The sequence below is a fragment of the Pinus tabuliformis genome, chromosome 8 (genome assembly GCF_031772625.1).
Source record: "Pinus tabuliformis cultivar Carrire ecotype Pingquan chromosome 8, CPIR1, whole genome shotgun sequence".
In the NCBI taxonomy this organism is placed as follows: Eukaryota; Viridiplantae; Streptophyta; class Pinopsida; order Pinales; family Pinaceae; genus Pinus; species Pinus tabuliformis.
The window spans coordinates 1,638,256,398-1,638,273,949 of record NC_142294.1 but is presented as its reverse complement, the minus strand read 5'-3'; the positions used below and the strand labels follow the sequence as shown (position 1 = coordinate 1,638,273,949).

Below are 17,552 nucleotides of genomic sequence, written 5' to 3'. Positions count from 1 at the left end.
TTGTCTATCTGTGTGGTGTAAGTTTTCCTAATATATAATGGAAAATGGATGGACCTACCAAGCTTAACAAAAAAATTATTAAACCCAAGGAATAATATTAAACCCTAGGAATATGAAACTTTACATTAATAAACCTAAAGAATTGATATTATAAACACAAGGGAATAATATTAAACCTTGAGAATATTAATTCTTGGGTTTGTAATATTAATAATGTCTTGGGTTTTTAACATTAATCCCACGAGTTTTCAATATTAATGTCTTGGGTTTATTGATTTCTTAGGTTTGTAATATTAATAATCCCATGGGTTTTTAATATTAATTCTTTTGGTTTATTATTATTCCCTTGGATTTTTAATATTAATTTCTTAGGTTTATTAATCCTTGGGTTTATTAATTTTTTAGGTTTATAATATTAATAATCCATTAGGTTTATAATTCCTTGATTTCATAATCTTAATCCTCTTGATTTAATATTATTACCTTGGGTTTATAATATTAATCCTTGATGTGTATAATAATATGTTAGAGTTTATAATCTTAGAGTTTTCTATATTAATCTCAAATTTGATATATTAATTTATTAATATAGCATATTAAATTTATAATATAGCATATATTAAGTTGATGCTTACATAGTACATCAACCACATTTAATGTGGTTGTGTTAGTTTTAAATATCATATATATATGAACCTAAAATAAACTAGTAACTTTTCTAAATTTTATATTAATAAATTAGATACATAAGTCCACCTATTCTAAATGAGAATATTTTGTTTTTGTAAAAGGTACTTTGGGAACTCCTTTTCATAAAAGGTTAAAAAGTAAAATAATGTTTTAATTTCTGTCTGGAATGAATTAATATATATATATATATCTATATATTAATTAATGTAATTATGCTAATTATATATGTATATATATATAATATTTAAATATATATGATATGAAATGAGATACCACACTTTTAAATGTACCCATCTGTATTTGGGCACTTTCTTTCCAGCGCTACCTCCACTCTACGTCCCTATATAAATTAAAATAAAACAGACTATTATTTTTTAGAAATATTTCAATCACATTACTTTTAAGATGGGATCGATACTTATTTATAACATCGCAATTATACAAATGAAGAGTATCCCGAGAATTGTCATGAAAGCCAGATTCTTGTTGATGCATGGCCTTATTCTTCATTAAATAAATGGATAGGGAAAATTTATAGTGGGTACAATTCGATGAACTTATTGTTATGAGAGCCAAAGAAGTTATGATCGATCAACTGTTGACGAAATGGCAATTCTTCCTTATTTCTCCATCGCTACCAGTGAGCACATCCAACTCGACCAGCTTGACCATCGATTTAACGAAGCGTTCCGAAAAGTCTTTCCCCTTGCTCAGCTCGTTTACAATGCCTCTGCCCTCGTTGCCCACAAGCAGCGCTGCATCGGACCTGAACAACCCTTTGTTTTCCTTCAACAGATTATAGTAGTTATTGTCGAAAACTAGCGGGGTATCTGGATCCATGGGCACTTCCGTCTTTCTGTCAGAAGGACTGCAGATTGTTTTGAGATGGGCGGCATAATCGGGGTCCAGCGAAGGATCGGTGTCTCCTACGCCACTGTTGTTGTATAGACGAATTGAGAAGGAACCACAGTGAGCCCTTCCAATCGTATGAGCTCCTGCGATGCAAACAAAACGATCAAAATTTGCATTTTGTTCAGAGTTGCCCAATTGTGTGACTATTATAGACAAAGTTTTATAGAATTTCTGTGTTATAGTAGTATTTTATATTATAGTATAGTTAGATTGTTTTTTAGATTAATCATATCATTAAAATTTGGTAGATATGTAATGAGTTTTTAGATTAATTATATCATTAAAATTCGATAGATATGCAATGAATTTGGTGGATATGTAATGTGGTTATCCCAAAACAAAAATTATGAAGATAAATTTATTAGATGGTTTTAAAAGTTGACCCAATTTTAATAATATGATTAATCCAAAATACAGTCTAACTAACATAATACAATTTTTAATATAAAATAACTGTGTAATACACTTTCTTCAATTAAATTAAATTCATGAAATGTTTCTAAAGAAAGATAAAAGTGATTTCAACCAATTTACTTAACCTAAGTGCACTTAGATTTAAGGATATTTGATTTTCTTAACAACTTGATAAAGTCAAAATCATTGTTTTAACTGATGAATAAATTCAAAATCAAAATACCCATCTCATTTATCTTCCAATACAATACATTGTACAGCACCAATATTAAAAGATACCTGATAGAATGATAATCTCTGGAATACTGAATCCCTTTGTTTTAAAAAGGTCTCTGAGCTGTGAAAAATGAGAGAAAGGGGAAGGTAGATTAATGGATGCTTCGGTCTGGTTCGATATAAGGCCATCTTTGCGTCCTGTTCGCACAGTCCAAGAAGGACCTTTTTCAAGCTATGGAATACACATTCAGATTCAGCCATTAGGGAGCTATTAGATACTGAATTCAAAAATAGAATTTCTGGATTCAAAAATAGAATTTCTGGACTTTGGATTTTTAGGAACAAAATTTCCTGCGGTAGCATTCTCTTAATGCTTTATGGTGATCTTTAAGTAGATTGTAAATTTTGGAAATATTTAAAAATCTCATTAAAATTATAATAAATGTTTATAGATCTATTTTAAATATGGATTTAACATGAGTCCAGAGGGGATCCAATTTCTTCAAGATTTATCTTAAATACGGATCTAATATAAGTCCAGAAAGAGATCCAATTTCTTCACGTGCAACATTTTTTATAAATCCACTTTATTTAAATATTTTGTATAGTTATTTCATTTTTCATTTTATTTTTTTGGAAATTTCAACCTCAATGACAGACTAACAAAATTCAAAAACCTACCATTAAACTTATTACAGCAAATGATTAAGATAACCATATAACATATATTACTGTAATCTGTTTATGTATATTTATACCCGAACGAAACAGTCATGGAACTGTAATCTCATGAGAGAGGGAGCCAATGTCTGATCTTGGTCGATGTAACCTTTAACGACCTTATATACTAGGGCTTCCACATCTGTTCCGTTACAGCTATCTGTGTAAAATTGCTCCTTCAGTCCTTTATTGCCATCACCTCCCTCTTGTCCTCCATTGTTGTCACCTTTGCCGTGCTGTTCACCACCTCTGCCTCCATCTCCATTTCCTTGACATTGCCCCCCAACAAAAACCAGAAACAGAAGAATAACAACAAGCGTTGCTCGTAACCATTTGTCACCCTTCATATTCATCAGTTCAGATGTAATTATTATCGTCTTCCAAAAATAACCCTAGCAATTATGTAAGCAAAGCCTCTCTCAGATCTGGATTAACATTCGATTAATTGACCGATATTTATAGCTGATTGCAAGCGCGGTTAGGAAAAATCCCAGTTGATCTATTCTTGAACATAAAAAATGAAGAAGTTTTGTAAGGAGCAATTCATGCATGATGGCAGACAAAGGACAGCAGGCGAGAAGCTGCCATAGGCATTTTAAAATGCCATATCTTTCCCAGAGTGTAATTCTCTCCTGTTAGCGTTACCCGCCTCCCAAAAAATTTCATTTGATGCTCCCTCCCGTTTACGTAATTCCAAGTCTTTATCCTTAAAGTATACTAAAACGAAAAAGCACTTCCACTTGTGGGTTTAAGAAACTTATACATTGAAGATTGCATGGACAGATCTGGCCTTCGTCAAAAAATAAATACAGAATTCTGTCTCCAATCGAAAAAGAAAATTTGTAATAACTAAAATTTGTAATAACTGCTTCAAACGCACTCATCACCGACATGCATTTATAAATCCATAAATTTGAACAAAATGTGGCAGATGCTACTGTGGGAGTAATTAAAGATTACATAGCTATATAAATTAAAAAAATGATTAGTATTAATGGGTATTAATCTATAATAGAAATCAAAACACAATTAGAATAGAATACATCTTACAAGAAGATTTAAAAATTTTATTATTATTATTATTTTAAGAGGAATTAATATGTTTTTTAAGTAAATGTTCTGTAAGGCTTGTAAATAGAGGATTGCCTTTTAATTCATGAATTCTGGTCTGGTTGGCTAGGAAGATAAAAGACCTCACCACATATAGAATTTCAATTTCTTCAAAAGTGTGGAATATAAAAGTTTTTTGTTTTTTTGTTTTGTTTTTTTAATCTTTTGAAATCAAAATGTCAATACATGAGGATTACAAAATTGGAATATAAAAGTAAAAGACAAGAAGGCTAAAAGACAATTAAGTAGAATTATTTGAATGAGTGACTTCTATTGGGATGGGCTCCTTGTTTTTGCCTGAAGAATAGCCTAGTTTTGGAGGGATGCCCATGTGTTTCTCTATATGACTCGACGTTCTATCCAGAGAGACAAGAATGTCCTTCCTCCTTTATTTATGTCTAATAACACTCTATCTAGGAGGAACTTAAGGTGCCAACATATATCCATAGTGTACATGTATTGATTATATCTCCCTCATAAATGCCCTAGTGTTGGAACCTAGTCAACGACCTATGCTAACACTTCAATGTTTGTAAGGGTGTGACATTCGCCAGCCAGGTCCCTTTCAACCTAAGCTAATTCCTCTTGCACTATTTGTGGAGTAAGTTCTCTAAAATTCTAAACTTTTAGCCCTCAATTGGGTTCGAGTGTGCCCCAATTCTTGATGATAAGTTTCCCTATGGCAAACTCAAACTCTTTGATGGGTCATGATGTCTTCCCTAGGAGCGATTCAAGCCCAAATATGGATTGAGAATATCACACACCAAGAGTAGATTTCCAAGGAAAATTATGCCTTTGAGAAGAGTAATCAACGAGAATTGTCTCTTCCATTCCATAGGAGGAGGCTTGGAATGCCAATGCTAAACAGACTATTGGTGACTTCTAATGAGTGAGAAGACTCTCTCTTAGAAGTGAATCTATCACCCTCACACTGGCCTAACACAACAGACAACACTAAATCTAAAGTAATGAGAATTATAGAAACTTTCCTAGTGGAGATGAACACAAACTTGTGCGACTGGTCTCTTCAGCCTTATATGGCTAGAAAGAAAAGGTAAGGTGTGAAAAGTCTAAAGATGATGGCTTAGTTCTTTCCTCGCCAAACCTAATTGAAGTGCTCGAAGGATTGACAAGGGTATAGAGAAGAGATAGATGACCCGAGGAGACAAGGGAAACAACAACTATGATCCTATTTTTTCTACCCAACGCCTCGAAGGATTTGCCAATGTAAGTGAAGGCCCAAAATAGTAACCCTTTTAAGCACTTGTTGCGGCCTCATAATTCTGTTGCCGAAACATGGGGGATAACCACCTGGTCTAGACCTTAAGACATCTCATTTTCCATTTAAAGTGGTGGCTTCGACTTAGGATAACGAGACTAGTTTCCCAATGTGGGTTTTAAGATGAGAGTGGGTGGTTCATGAGTGTTTTGCAATAGAATAATGATAATCCAAGTGACTTATACTATGATGCAATTTCTCTAACTTAACTTATTCTAATATAAACCCAGGTGTTTTTGTATGGCATCAAATCTACAAAGTTATCCTTTTAACATGTGATAATAAAGATTGAACACAATTAAATGGAGATGATAACATAAAAGATAATTCCTTTGACTAAATAGTTAGTCAAGGAAATTTATAAAATATATCGCATGTTTAATGAGTTATATATGAAAGTCAAAACTTCAGTTATGGCACCATATAAAAGTGAAATTAATGCTTCACAGAAACAATAAATCTCACATATAATTCATGAAAATAAAGTTTTTCCACTAATTAAATGTAGATAGAATTATGCATACACGATAATAGTACCAGATGTATGAAGTCCTGCTCATTTGACAAATGACATAGACCAACTTCTTCCTTCAAATCAAATTGTCTCCCAAGAATACAAAAGTGCATCAACAAAGGAAAGTAGTCTGATATTTAAAAGAAAATATCATGTTCCATCATTTCACCAAAGCACTCACAAACTTACAATAGTGCATTCTTTTCAAATGTTTTTGATAAAATTATTGACCCTTCTCGAAATGCATGAGAAAGGTATAAATACTATTCTAGCTAAGTGTGCAAAAATAGATTATAAAAAATCTGAGGAGGTTTTAAACAACCTCCTCCTACATAGGTAACTAACTCCAAAAATAAACAAATATCAACAAACATAACTAAGAGGATGACTTGATATCTGCCAGTTTGTCCTTTAAATTGCAAATATCGATCATAGGTTGAATTTGAGGAGGTGGACCGAAATGAGATTTGAGTTGTCCTGTAAAGATTGCATCGGCAAGAGGTGGCAACATCCTTTGAGTTGCATGAAGAGAACAATTGAGGGTCATAATCTGGCTATGTGGCTTGACCAGATACTACCAATACAACTCCCAGTCAGTCGTAGTTAGTTTTGTAATTGCATCTCTTTGATTCCCCACTTTTTCTTGCCAGCCTTTACTCAAAGCGGTTAAGTCAGGCATTTCTTTCACATTACCCTCCTTCATGAGATTGGTAGCGAATAGGGTATGATTTACTACCTTTATTATGTTCTTAAATACTCCAGCTGCCCTCACAACTGCCAGATCGGCTTGTTCTATCTTAGCATCCCAATCAATAAAGAGGATGTCTTTGTGAGTTTCATCAATCTCGAGTAGAATGGAATTCTTTCCCTCTTCTAATTCCTGCCATTCAATGAAATCAGAGATTTTGGTGTTTAAATCATTAAACTCTGTTCTCCGGTCAATGGCTTTGTCTGTGAGCTAGTCACTGGTAATCAGGTAGGGAGTGATGCGTGACAACTTCTGGAAGAAATACTCTTGCTGCTTGACTAGAAGAGAATTTAGTTCTAGAGCCTCTTTAATGAACTCCTTAGTAGTGGGAACATTCTTGTACCTGTCCATAGATTGTTGCAATTCTTGGAGGTGCATGTTTTTTGGCAGTAAGTCAGCTTCATGGCTTATTTTTAAGACTTCCATGTCCTACTGCAATTGTTTGAGTTGCTTGGCTGCCTATTTGTTTGTGCTTTCTTTTTCTTTTTCAAGATCTTGTTTGAGCTGCGTGATTCTTTCCTCCTTTTCCTTTAGCAGAGTAGACACCTTAGTAGCATTGTCCATAGTGGCTAACGTGTATACTCCTGTGAACTGTGACAGTTTAGTCAAGTTCTCAGCTAGATTGAAAGGCATGTCCTTCCAAACAATGTCCATTGGCTCATCTCCAGGTGAGAATTCGGGTGCATCTACCATTCTCATTCTCCTTTGCCTTCGGACTAAAACCTTGTGGAGAGGGCTATAGAATAAATTAAGTGGACGTATCTCCGTCACTTTCAGAATAATTTCTGATGTGGACAGAGCAAGGATAATTTCAACATGCTGGGATGTTGTGGTTTCTTAATCCATAGGTGTAGGTTGTTCACCGATAGACTTGGGCTCTGTATATTGATGAATTTTCAGAGGAGTTTTGAATTCCTCTGTTGTTTGAGTATTTGGAGCTTTGGGAGTGTCTTGCAATTTCTAATTGAATTGATCCCATTTTTGCACCAAACTAGTGCCTTGGGCTTCTAAACTTTTCTCTGTGGTTGGTGTGTCCATTACTTGTTTTTTGGTTGGCTTCCTGCAGGACTCAGCCGTACTATCTGCACCCTGGACTTTCCCTGTGACTAGTGTATTCTCAGTGTTTACCTGAGAGTCCTATTGAGAGCTAGGGGTTGTGATATTGATAGTGTTACTTGGGATAGGCTTATCCTCGGGCTTTAATAGATGCATTGGAATGACATGGAGCCTCTTATTCATGAATTCCTGAAATCTTTGAAAATATTCATGCAAAAACAGATAGCATCCATAATATAAGCACACAAATAGAAGGGAGGGAGGTTATCTGAAGAGGAGGCTTTCTTTTATCGATATTCAGTAATGGAGGTGGCTAAGTTGTCAGATAGGATAGAATGCAAATTCATGATATAGGAATTCACACAAGCATCGATCAAGGGAATCCATTATATTGAAAACTTAGTGTTATTTGGCAGTCCATACAATCTACATAACATTGCTGCTGCATAATTGTAGGGGTTTTCCAAAGAGGCTATTGCATACATACCTGATTTGTCATAATTGAATTTGTTGTCTAACATTCTCCAAGTCTGAATTAACTTGAAGGGGTCTAGATTATTCTTTGCGAAGTTAGCCATAAATGTGCTGTCGTAGATTTCTTGCGGGTTAGGTATGTGATACATTTCCTTCAAGTCTTCTGCCCTGAATGATCCTACGAGCTCCATCCTTGAATTCTTGAACTACCTATCTTCAATGATAAGGTTTTCGACGACCCATCTGATCATGTCTGTGTAAGGGAGGATTTTGGCTCTTGCTCCTATCCTATGAAGGAAAGAACAAGAGGCATCCTTGCATTGAGGTCCATTGACCCAGCTATTTCTCTTGTAACATTGATTTTAGGATGCTCGTCTTCCAGTTTATTGTAAATTACTTCCCAAGATGTTGTGCCTCTAGCTGCATCATAGACTGTATCAACAAAGATATGAGCCATCTTTGTATCCTTTGTTTCAACTACAGTCTTCTTAGTTTTCTTTTGCATCACCTTTCTTAAGGACATGTATTTTGTCGCTTTCCTAAAATAGACAAGATATATCAACACAGATGATATCAAGTAATTAAGACTGAAATTCTCTATGAAATGACTTTGGATCGTGAGAAAGGTTTTTATGAGATATTTGATTATAACTACCCATAACCTAGAAAATGATTATCCTCCCTCAGGTCGCTAATCATTAAATAACCTGTCAACTCGTTTGTTCATATTATTTAATACGTAATTATTCTGCATGCTCTACCTCCTTAATCATAGATCATGGTCCTTTAAAGGGGTACTGTGTAACACTTATCAAATATATCGATCAAAATGCAATTGCGAAAATCGCAATATCGCATTTCACAAATTGTTAATGTTTGTCCTAAGGCACGTTCAAGTCTTTTGTGAATTGAAAAATGTGATTGTGTAATGGCAAGATGAGGTTATTGCAGTGGGAGACCTTTTCGCATATCGAAATTTCATAAAGGTTTTATAAAATAGTGATGTGGAAAAGCACGATATGCGATATATGTTTCCTCCTTAGCTCATTTTTCAAGTTTTTGCTAAGTTTTCTTTAGAGAGGCATTATTATCCTAGGCTTAAAAATTTAAAAAGGATCCCCATTTATAACTCAAATGCTCACTATTGTTAGTTAAAAATGGGGGGTTTTTTCGTAGTACAACAATTGGTGATTCACTTGGGAGAACCAGTGATCTATTAGTAATTTTATGAAATTTCTAAAAACTTTCAGAGTAATTGGAGTTATAAGAATAATTATTTCATGAGTTATAAGGTAAACAACATTTCTCTTCAACCACCATTTCTTGCTCAGGCCCATCTGCTTAATTACTTCACCCTTGTAACGATAGAAATATAAATGTTAGCATCAGCCAATAATAAGGTTTAAAGTAATATAGTAGGTGCCTCCTGCAGATTATTTTTTTCGTTTTTACTCATTTATCACAGATAGAGCCTCTACTGCCAACAGGGGTTCATAGCCTCGACAGGGTTACCTTTTAACCAACAATGATCCATTATCCCATCTATATGAATTTTCAGATTTCAAAATGATATTCGTTTGAATTGAATCTCTCTTGGACTTTGTCCCCCCTTTTTTAATCTTTTTTTTACCTTTTGAGTGGAATCATTTTCCTTAAAAGACATTTTCTAGGCGTGGTAACCTATTGATGACAAATTCACCGATTGTAAATAAACTTAACAAGCTGGCTCTTGATGAGACCCCTTGTCTTCTGATCAAGAAGATCATTAGCTATTACCCTGTTTTGATATGCAGTATTGGTAATATCAGTTTTAATTACTTCCCTATGAACATGGTAAACAAGCTCGTAATGAGACTCTTTATCTTTTAAGTTTTTTATATTTTAGAATTACGCTCTGAAAAAGGGAAAATTTTAACAGATGCGGTGGGCCATTGGCCTTTTTAAGGGCTTTGTGTGATAATGATAGAGTTTTTAAGATACTGATCTGCAGGAAGTCCTTTCTAGGTTAAAGATTCTTTTCTTGACTGATAACAAAACCTTCATATCCTATAAAGATAATATTTTTTCATAAAATAAATGTTTTTGAGCAAGATCAAGTTTTTCCAAAGCGATGAAGTTCATTTTAGTACTCAAATGTCCTAATTGTTCCTTTTAACTCTTATTTTCTTATAGAAGCTAAAAATCATAGATGTTATCAAAGACTTATTTTGAAAAGCCACGAGTAAATACTAGTTAACCATTATTTTCATAAAAAGAAATATATTACAGAATTGGAAGAGGTTATCTCCTAAGAAAAATACCTCTTTAATATTTGCCCATTAACAGGCAAAGAATCTTTCCTACCAGACAAGTCTTGTAAAAGAAATGTTGATTGTCTAATTTTTTCAATAATTTGAAAAGGGCCAAGCCATAGCCTTTGGAATTTGGTATGTCTACCTTTTTCCTCATGTGCCTTGTCCCATTTCAGAACTAATTCACCTACTTCAAAGCATTTTTGACTGGCATACGTTGTATCAAAAGAAGCTTTGACTAATTGTTGATGATGGAAGTGGGTTGCTTTAGCCTTTTCTCTTTCTTCTTTCATTTTGAGAATTTGAAATTATCTAGCCTGGAGAGAAGATGAAGGGCTTTCATTGATAAATTGTACCAGAGAAAGAGATGGGATTGCTACATTTTTGGGAAGAACAACTTATTTTCCATAAACTAAAGAAAAAGGAGAAGAACCAATACAGGCTTTCTGAGTAATCTTGTCTGCCCACAGAGAAAATGTTAATGCTTTATGCCAATTTCTATGATTTTGATCAATAGTTCTTTTGATAATTCTGATGAGGTTTTTTTGTTGATTCTGCTAATCCATTAACTTGAGGATAATAATTAGCTGAATATTTTAACTTGAAACTATGCCTAAGAGCAAATTCTACCATTGTATTTCCAGAAAATTAAGATGCATTGTCAAACAATAAAGCTAAGGGTACACCAAACCGGGTAATTATGTACTGATCAATGAAATCTATGATGTTTTCTGTATTAGCTATATTTAATGGGACAACTTCTACCCACTTAGTAAAGTAATTAGTAGCTGTAAGGATGTACCTATGCTTCTTGGAAGAGTTAGGAATAATCTCACCAATTATATCTAATCCCCATTGTTCAGATGGTTGTTGGATGTTAACTAGCTGTAAAGGGAATGCTGAATTTATTTCTCTTTCGGCCATGGTTTGAAAGTTTTGCACTTTCTCGCATATTCATGTGCATCTTTAAATACAGTTGGCCAGTAATATCCTGCATGTAGGATTTTGTGAGCAGTGGTATTTCCTCCAAAATGTCCTCCAGCTGGTCCATCATGTAATTCCTACATGACTTTCTCAGCTTCAGGTTTCTCTAAGCATCTTAGCAATACTGAATTGTAATTCTTCCTAACCAATACGTCATTAACTAGCTCATATTGATTTGAATTTAATCTTAAAGCTCACTTTGTTTTATAATTAAGGCGCACAGGAGCATATCCGTTTTAAAGATAAAATATCAAATCAACATATTGTGATTGTATATTGTTGAGGCTTACCTCTGATATTTGTACTTCATTACCTTGATCTTTTTTTGATGGCAACTGCGAAGCTCCTGTTAACATCCTGCAAAAACCTTGGCCCTTGACAATTTTAGTTGGTCAGATTTCTACATCATATTCTTGGAGTGCAGTTACCCAATTAGCTCTTTTCTCCCCTACTTCTCTTTGAATTAGTAGTTGTCTTACCACAGGGTAGGGTACAACTATCTTTGTTTGGGTTTTAAGAAGAAAAGGTCTGAAATGCTTTATAGATTTAAAGACAACAAATGATTTTTTTCTACAACTGAATAATTTAATTCGGTGCCTTGCAAGTTAGAACTAAAAAAGGAGATGGGTGCCTCAACATTTTCATCATTCAACTATGTCAAAACTGTAGCATACGAAGTATCAGATGGAAAATTATATAATAAAAAGGGTTTGAGAAAGTAAGGAGTTGTTAATGAAGGGTCATTAATAATGTCTTTCTTTATCAACTCAAATTATTCTCTTTCATCCTTGCTCCATCTAAAAACTGCATTTTTCTTATCATCATTTGAAGGGGTAAGACTATTTGTGAAAAATCTAGGACGAATCATTTAACAAAATTTATTTGGCCTAGGAATGATTGCATGGTTTTCTTATTGTGTGGGAGGGGAATTTTTTCTATTTCCTGGACTCTATCAGGATCGATGTAAAATTCTTTTCTTGGATACTATAAACCCAAAGAGGTTTCCTTCTAGTAAAGCAAAATACGATCTTTTTGGGTTTAAGGAAATGCCATATTTCATGCATCTTTCAAAGATGTGCTTGAGGTCACTTAAATGATTGTTACTATCCCTGGAATACACTGTGATATCGTCCAAGTAAATAACAACCGATTTGTTGATTAGACCTCTAAAGGCAATGTCCATAGCACGTTGAAATGTGGCACCAACATTTATTAGTCCAAAAGGAATTTTCTGATAGGCATATGTTCCCCACTTGGTCCTGAATGTTGTCTTTAATCTGTCATCTAGATAACAAAGGATTTGATTATATCATGAGAATCCATCTAGAAAAGACATTAATTAGGAACTTGCAACTCATTGCAATACCTGTTCCGTAGTAGGCAAGGGAAAATTATCCTTTTGGCAAGCTTTGTTTAGGTTTCTAAAATCAATGTAGATCCTAATTTCATCGTTATTTTTCCTTACAGGTACCATATTTGATACCCATTTAGAATGTCTGATAGGGAATATTATCTTGGCCTTCAGAATCTTGTTCAATTCTGATTTAATTTGACTTTCGAGGTTCGGGTGAATATTTTGAAGCTTCTGCTGAACTGGTTTTTCATTCAAAGTCATGGGTATGGTTGTTGAATTATAGAGGTATCATAGGTTTTGAGATCTACATAATCCCAAGCGAAGACACCTTTATATGTTTTCAATAACCTAATGAATGATACTCTTTCTTGAGATGTTAGGTCAAGACCTAGGTTGATATTTTGAGGTTTCTCATTTGATCCTAGGTTTACTACTTCAAATCTCAGAGTAAAACTTTGAGTTTTGGAGTTAGTAATTTTCTTAAATCTATCCTTCAAATCATAAAGATCTTCCATCTTAACCACAAACTTAGGAATTGGGTTTAGATCAAGATTATTTTTTATTTCTATATCATGCTCATGCTCGTCTATGATCTTCTCTTCATATGATCCTTCTGATGTAAGGAAATTTACTATATCTGTATCATTATTGAATACTCTCCAATTTGTTATATTGTCGGGAATAGATGACCTAAATATTAATTCTATTGAAAATCTATCTGGACTAAAGTCTTTTGATGGTATAAGTCTAGATGCCACATTGGCAAGTAAGTCAGCACTTGCATTCTGGAGTCTAGGGATTGAAGAAATGTTGAAAGTAGAAAAATGAGAAGTCAATTTCTGAGCTAAAGATTGATAGTGTTTAAGATGCCCAGAAACACAGTGAATTGTATTTCTCACCTGTTTCACAATTATTTCAGAGTCACCATAGACTCGAAGGTATTTGACATTAAGACCGATGGATTTATACAGTCCTTGGATTAGTGCTTCATATTCGGCAATATTATTAGTACACTGAAATTCAAGTTTGCAGGCTAGCATAATTTTCTCTCCTTGCAGATTGATCAAAATGCATCCTACACCCGCACCATCTTCTAATTTAGAACCATCAAAATAGAGAGTCTAGAATAGAGAGTCATTATAAACTTTATCAACTAAATTTAAACACTTGGAAGCATCTGTTTGTGAGAAATTCTCAATTTGAGAAACTACAACATTATCTAAAAAGGGAGAATTTTTAGAATTAAAATATCCTAAAGAGGACTCAACTAAGTAATTTCCAATGATGTTATTAGTGAAGGAAATAGGTTCATTGCTTCCCTCAAGGTCTGTGACTATATATTTCATGAATTTTTCTCGATCTACCTTGATTTGGTTTCGTTTATCGTTGTGTAGCAACCACATGTGAGACCAGTCAGTTCTAAAATAACCATGCAACTTTTTAGACCAATCCTTGCTGAGAATCAAAACATAAAATTCAAGGATATCAGCCACCAATATATCAATTATTTGTGAAAATTTTGGATTAGAATAAAGCCTAATTGAAACTGATGCTATTTCTCCAAGTACCTCTACTTTCGTCCTGTTTAATTGAACTATGTGTACTGCAGATTTTTGAGGTGTAATGTTCAATTTAGTACACACAACCCTTGGCATTATGTTTGAGGAGGCTTCTGAGTCAATAAGCCAGTTATGAACATTTCTGTTGAAAATTTCATAAGTAAGCAGAAAGGAAGGAACATGAGAAATAGACCTATCACCAATCAGAACTAGATCTAAAGGATCTACTTTATTTGAGGATGAAGGAGGTTTTCCCATATTGTAGGCGGCTTGAGTAACTATAGCAGATGGTAGGGAGATACTGGAACTACTTTCCATTCTCTTAACAGGATTTTATGTTGCTATTTGAGTTTAGTAAGCTCATGCAACGTGATATTAGCTCTGGTCTTTTTCATATCTTCCTCTATATTGTATTCGACTGTATCCGATATTACCAATTCTTTTAAGGCATTCAGGGAGTCTAGAGGAATAGGGTTGGTTTAGATGGTCTTAGATTTCTTAGGAACTATTTTCTCTTTTGAAGGAGTAGAAACTTTTTGCTTCTGATTTTTGGTAAACGTGTTAGAAGAATTTTTTCTTTTGGTAGTTACTGGCATTGCTTGTGCCTCTTATTTAGTTGGGAGAATAAAATCCCACCTCCCATTTAGTTCGATTTCTTCTTTTGTTTCAAGTTCTTCATCATTTGGTGAATCTTCTCCTAATTCTTGATCAGATTCAACATTTGAAATGATGTTTGGAGGTTGTGATGGAGAAGATGAGTTCTTTTTGAATGATCTGAAAGGTCTTTTAGGAGCAGATGATTCTGCGAACTATTTTTTAATTTCTACCATTTCATTGGACATTGTTTTTAACACTTTCTAAAGGCCTTCCAGATTGAAAGGGTCCTTTGGAGTTTCCTTCTTAGAGTCATCTTTAAACGTAACTTTCTTGGTCTTCCTCTCATCTGTTTGTGATCTTTTTTCCAAATCTATGATTCTTCTTTCTACAGATAGGGATTCTTTCATGTTTTCTACAAGGGTAGCCTTATTGGCTCTATCTACAAAGATTGCAATATTAGAAGGAAGAGATGATATATACCATTCTATTTGTACTTCTACAATAGGTTTAGAGGCAGCGAGGATTTTGTTTAGCAATTTGTTAAATCTGGAGTTGAAACCTTTGATATTTTCATTTGTATTAGCTTTTAATTAGAAATATCATTGATCAAGGATGCTATGGTTCTATCATCACCAAGTTTTGCAAGAAATACTTCTTGAAAAGTATCCCAGTCTCTAATTGAACCTGTTAGAAGGGAAAAATACCAAGATCTAGCAGATCCTTGGAAAGTATAAGGAAACCGTCTGACTACAACATCTTCATGTGTCCATTGAGATTCATGGCTAACATAAAATTGTTTAGATGTTCTTTGGCTGGGAGAGCATCGTCAGGATTATACTTAGGCAGCCATTTTTATGGGTTTTCTGGGAGTGCATTTGGATTTGCAACCAAGACAGCACCAACATTTGTCCAAGGTTGAGAAGGTTGATTGGCCATAACTTGAGTTGAGGATTGAGAAAATGGGAAGGTTAGTCCAGAAGTAGGTATAGATGCTGAAGAACTTACTATTGGGTTGGTACCAATGATTTTAGTAGTAACAGGGGAAGTGTATATTTTAGAAGTAGTGGATTGAGTAGAAGTGGATGAAGGAATAGATAGGTGGAAAGGTGATGTGATCTCGCTAGTATCTGATTCATATACTAATGAAGTGACTTTCCTACATCGTGGAGGGATAGGGAATTCGAAAGGAGTAACCCCAAGTTTCTCACTTTGCAGTGTAGTCAATACACCAGATTGTTGTAATAAGGAGGTAACACTTTCTTTAGATAATTCGGGTCTCTATGGCTTCTCAACAAAAATGGATATCTATTCCAATTTCTATATCAAAGAATGAACTTCAGGAGATTCGGTAATATAACATGAAGATGGTGGTTGCCTTACTACTTCAGGAGATGAGGGAGATGTTTTTGTAACTTCAGATTTCTAGATAGGGGATTCTGAACGATATCTAGAAGGTATAGAAGTGATGGAGGGGTTTTGACTCTTGTGAATGTTTTCCGAATGATATTTAGGTTTATATGCCATTCACAGCTGAAGGCCCTCCTTCTAGCACCAAAATGTTGCGGCCTCATAATTCTACTGCCGAAACAATAGGGATAATCACCCGGTCTGAACCTTAAGACAGCTCCATTTCCATTTAAAGTGGTGGCTCTGACTGGGGATAATGAGACCAATTTCCCAATGTGAGTTATAAGATGAGAGTGGGTGTTTCATGAGTGTTTTGCAATAGAATAATGATAATATAAGTGACTTATTCTATGATGCAATTTCTCTAACTTAACTTATTCTAATATAAACCCAAGTGTTTTTGTATGGTATGTGATCTACAAAGATATCCTTTTAACATGTGATAATAAAGATTGAACACAATTAAATGGAGATGATAACGTAAAAGATAATTCCTTTGACTAAATAGTTAGTCAAATAAATTTATAAAATATATCGCATGTTTAATGAGTTATATATGAAAGTCAAAACTTCAGTTATGGCATCATACAAAAGTGCAATTAATGCTTCACAAAAACAATAAATCTCACATATAATTCATGAAAATAAAGTTTTGCCACTAATTAAATGTAGACAGAATTATGCATACATGATAATAGTACCAGATGCATGAATTCCTGCTTATTTGACAAATGACATAGACCAACTTCTTCCTTCAAATCAAATTGTCTCCCAAGAAAACAGAAGTGCATCAACAAAGGAAAGTAGTCTGATATCTAAAAGAAAATATCATGTTCTATCATTTCACCAAAGCATTCACAAACTTACAATAGTGCATTCTTTGCAAATGTTTTTGATAAAATTCTGGACCCTTCTCTAAATGCATGAGAAGGGTATAAATAGTATTCTAGCTAAGTGTGAAAAAATAGATTATACAAAATTTGAGGAGGTTTGAAAAAACCTCCTCCTACATAGGTAACTAACTCCAAAAATAAACAAGATCAACAAATAGAACTAAGAGGATGACTTTTTGTCTTCCAGCTTGTCCTTTAAATCGCAAATATCGATCATCAGTTGAATTTGAGGAGGTGGCCTGAAATGAGATTAGAGCTGTCCTGTAAAGATTGCAACAGCAAGAGGTGGAAACATCCTTTGAGTCGCATGAAGAGAATAGTTGAGGGTCATAAC

The 17,552-nt window shown here is 34.1% G+C and overlaps 1 pseudogene; it reads right to left on the bottom strand.

Annotated features, from left to right (window-relative positions):
• Window positions 1–1,281: 1,281 nt before the first annotated feature.
• On the bottom strand, window positions 1,282–3,305 carry LOC149242422 (peroxidase 56 pseudogene; annotated as a pseudogene).
• Between the last annotated feature and the right edge of the window lie 14,247 nt (window positions 3,306–17,552).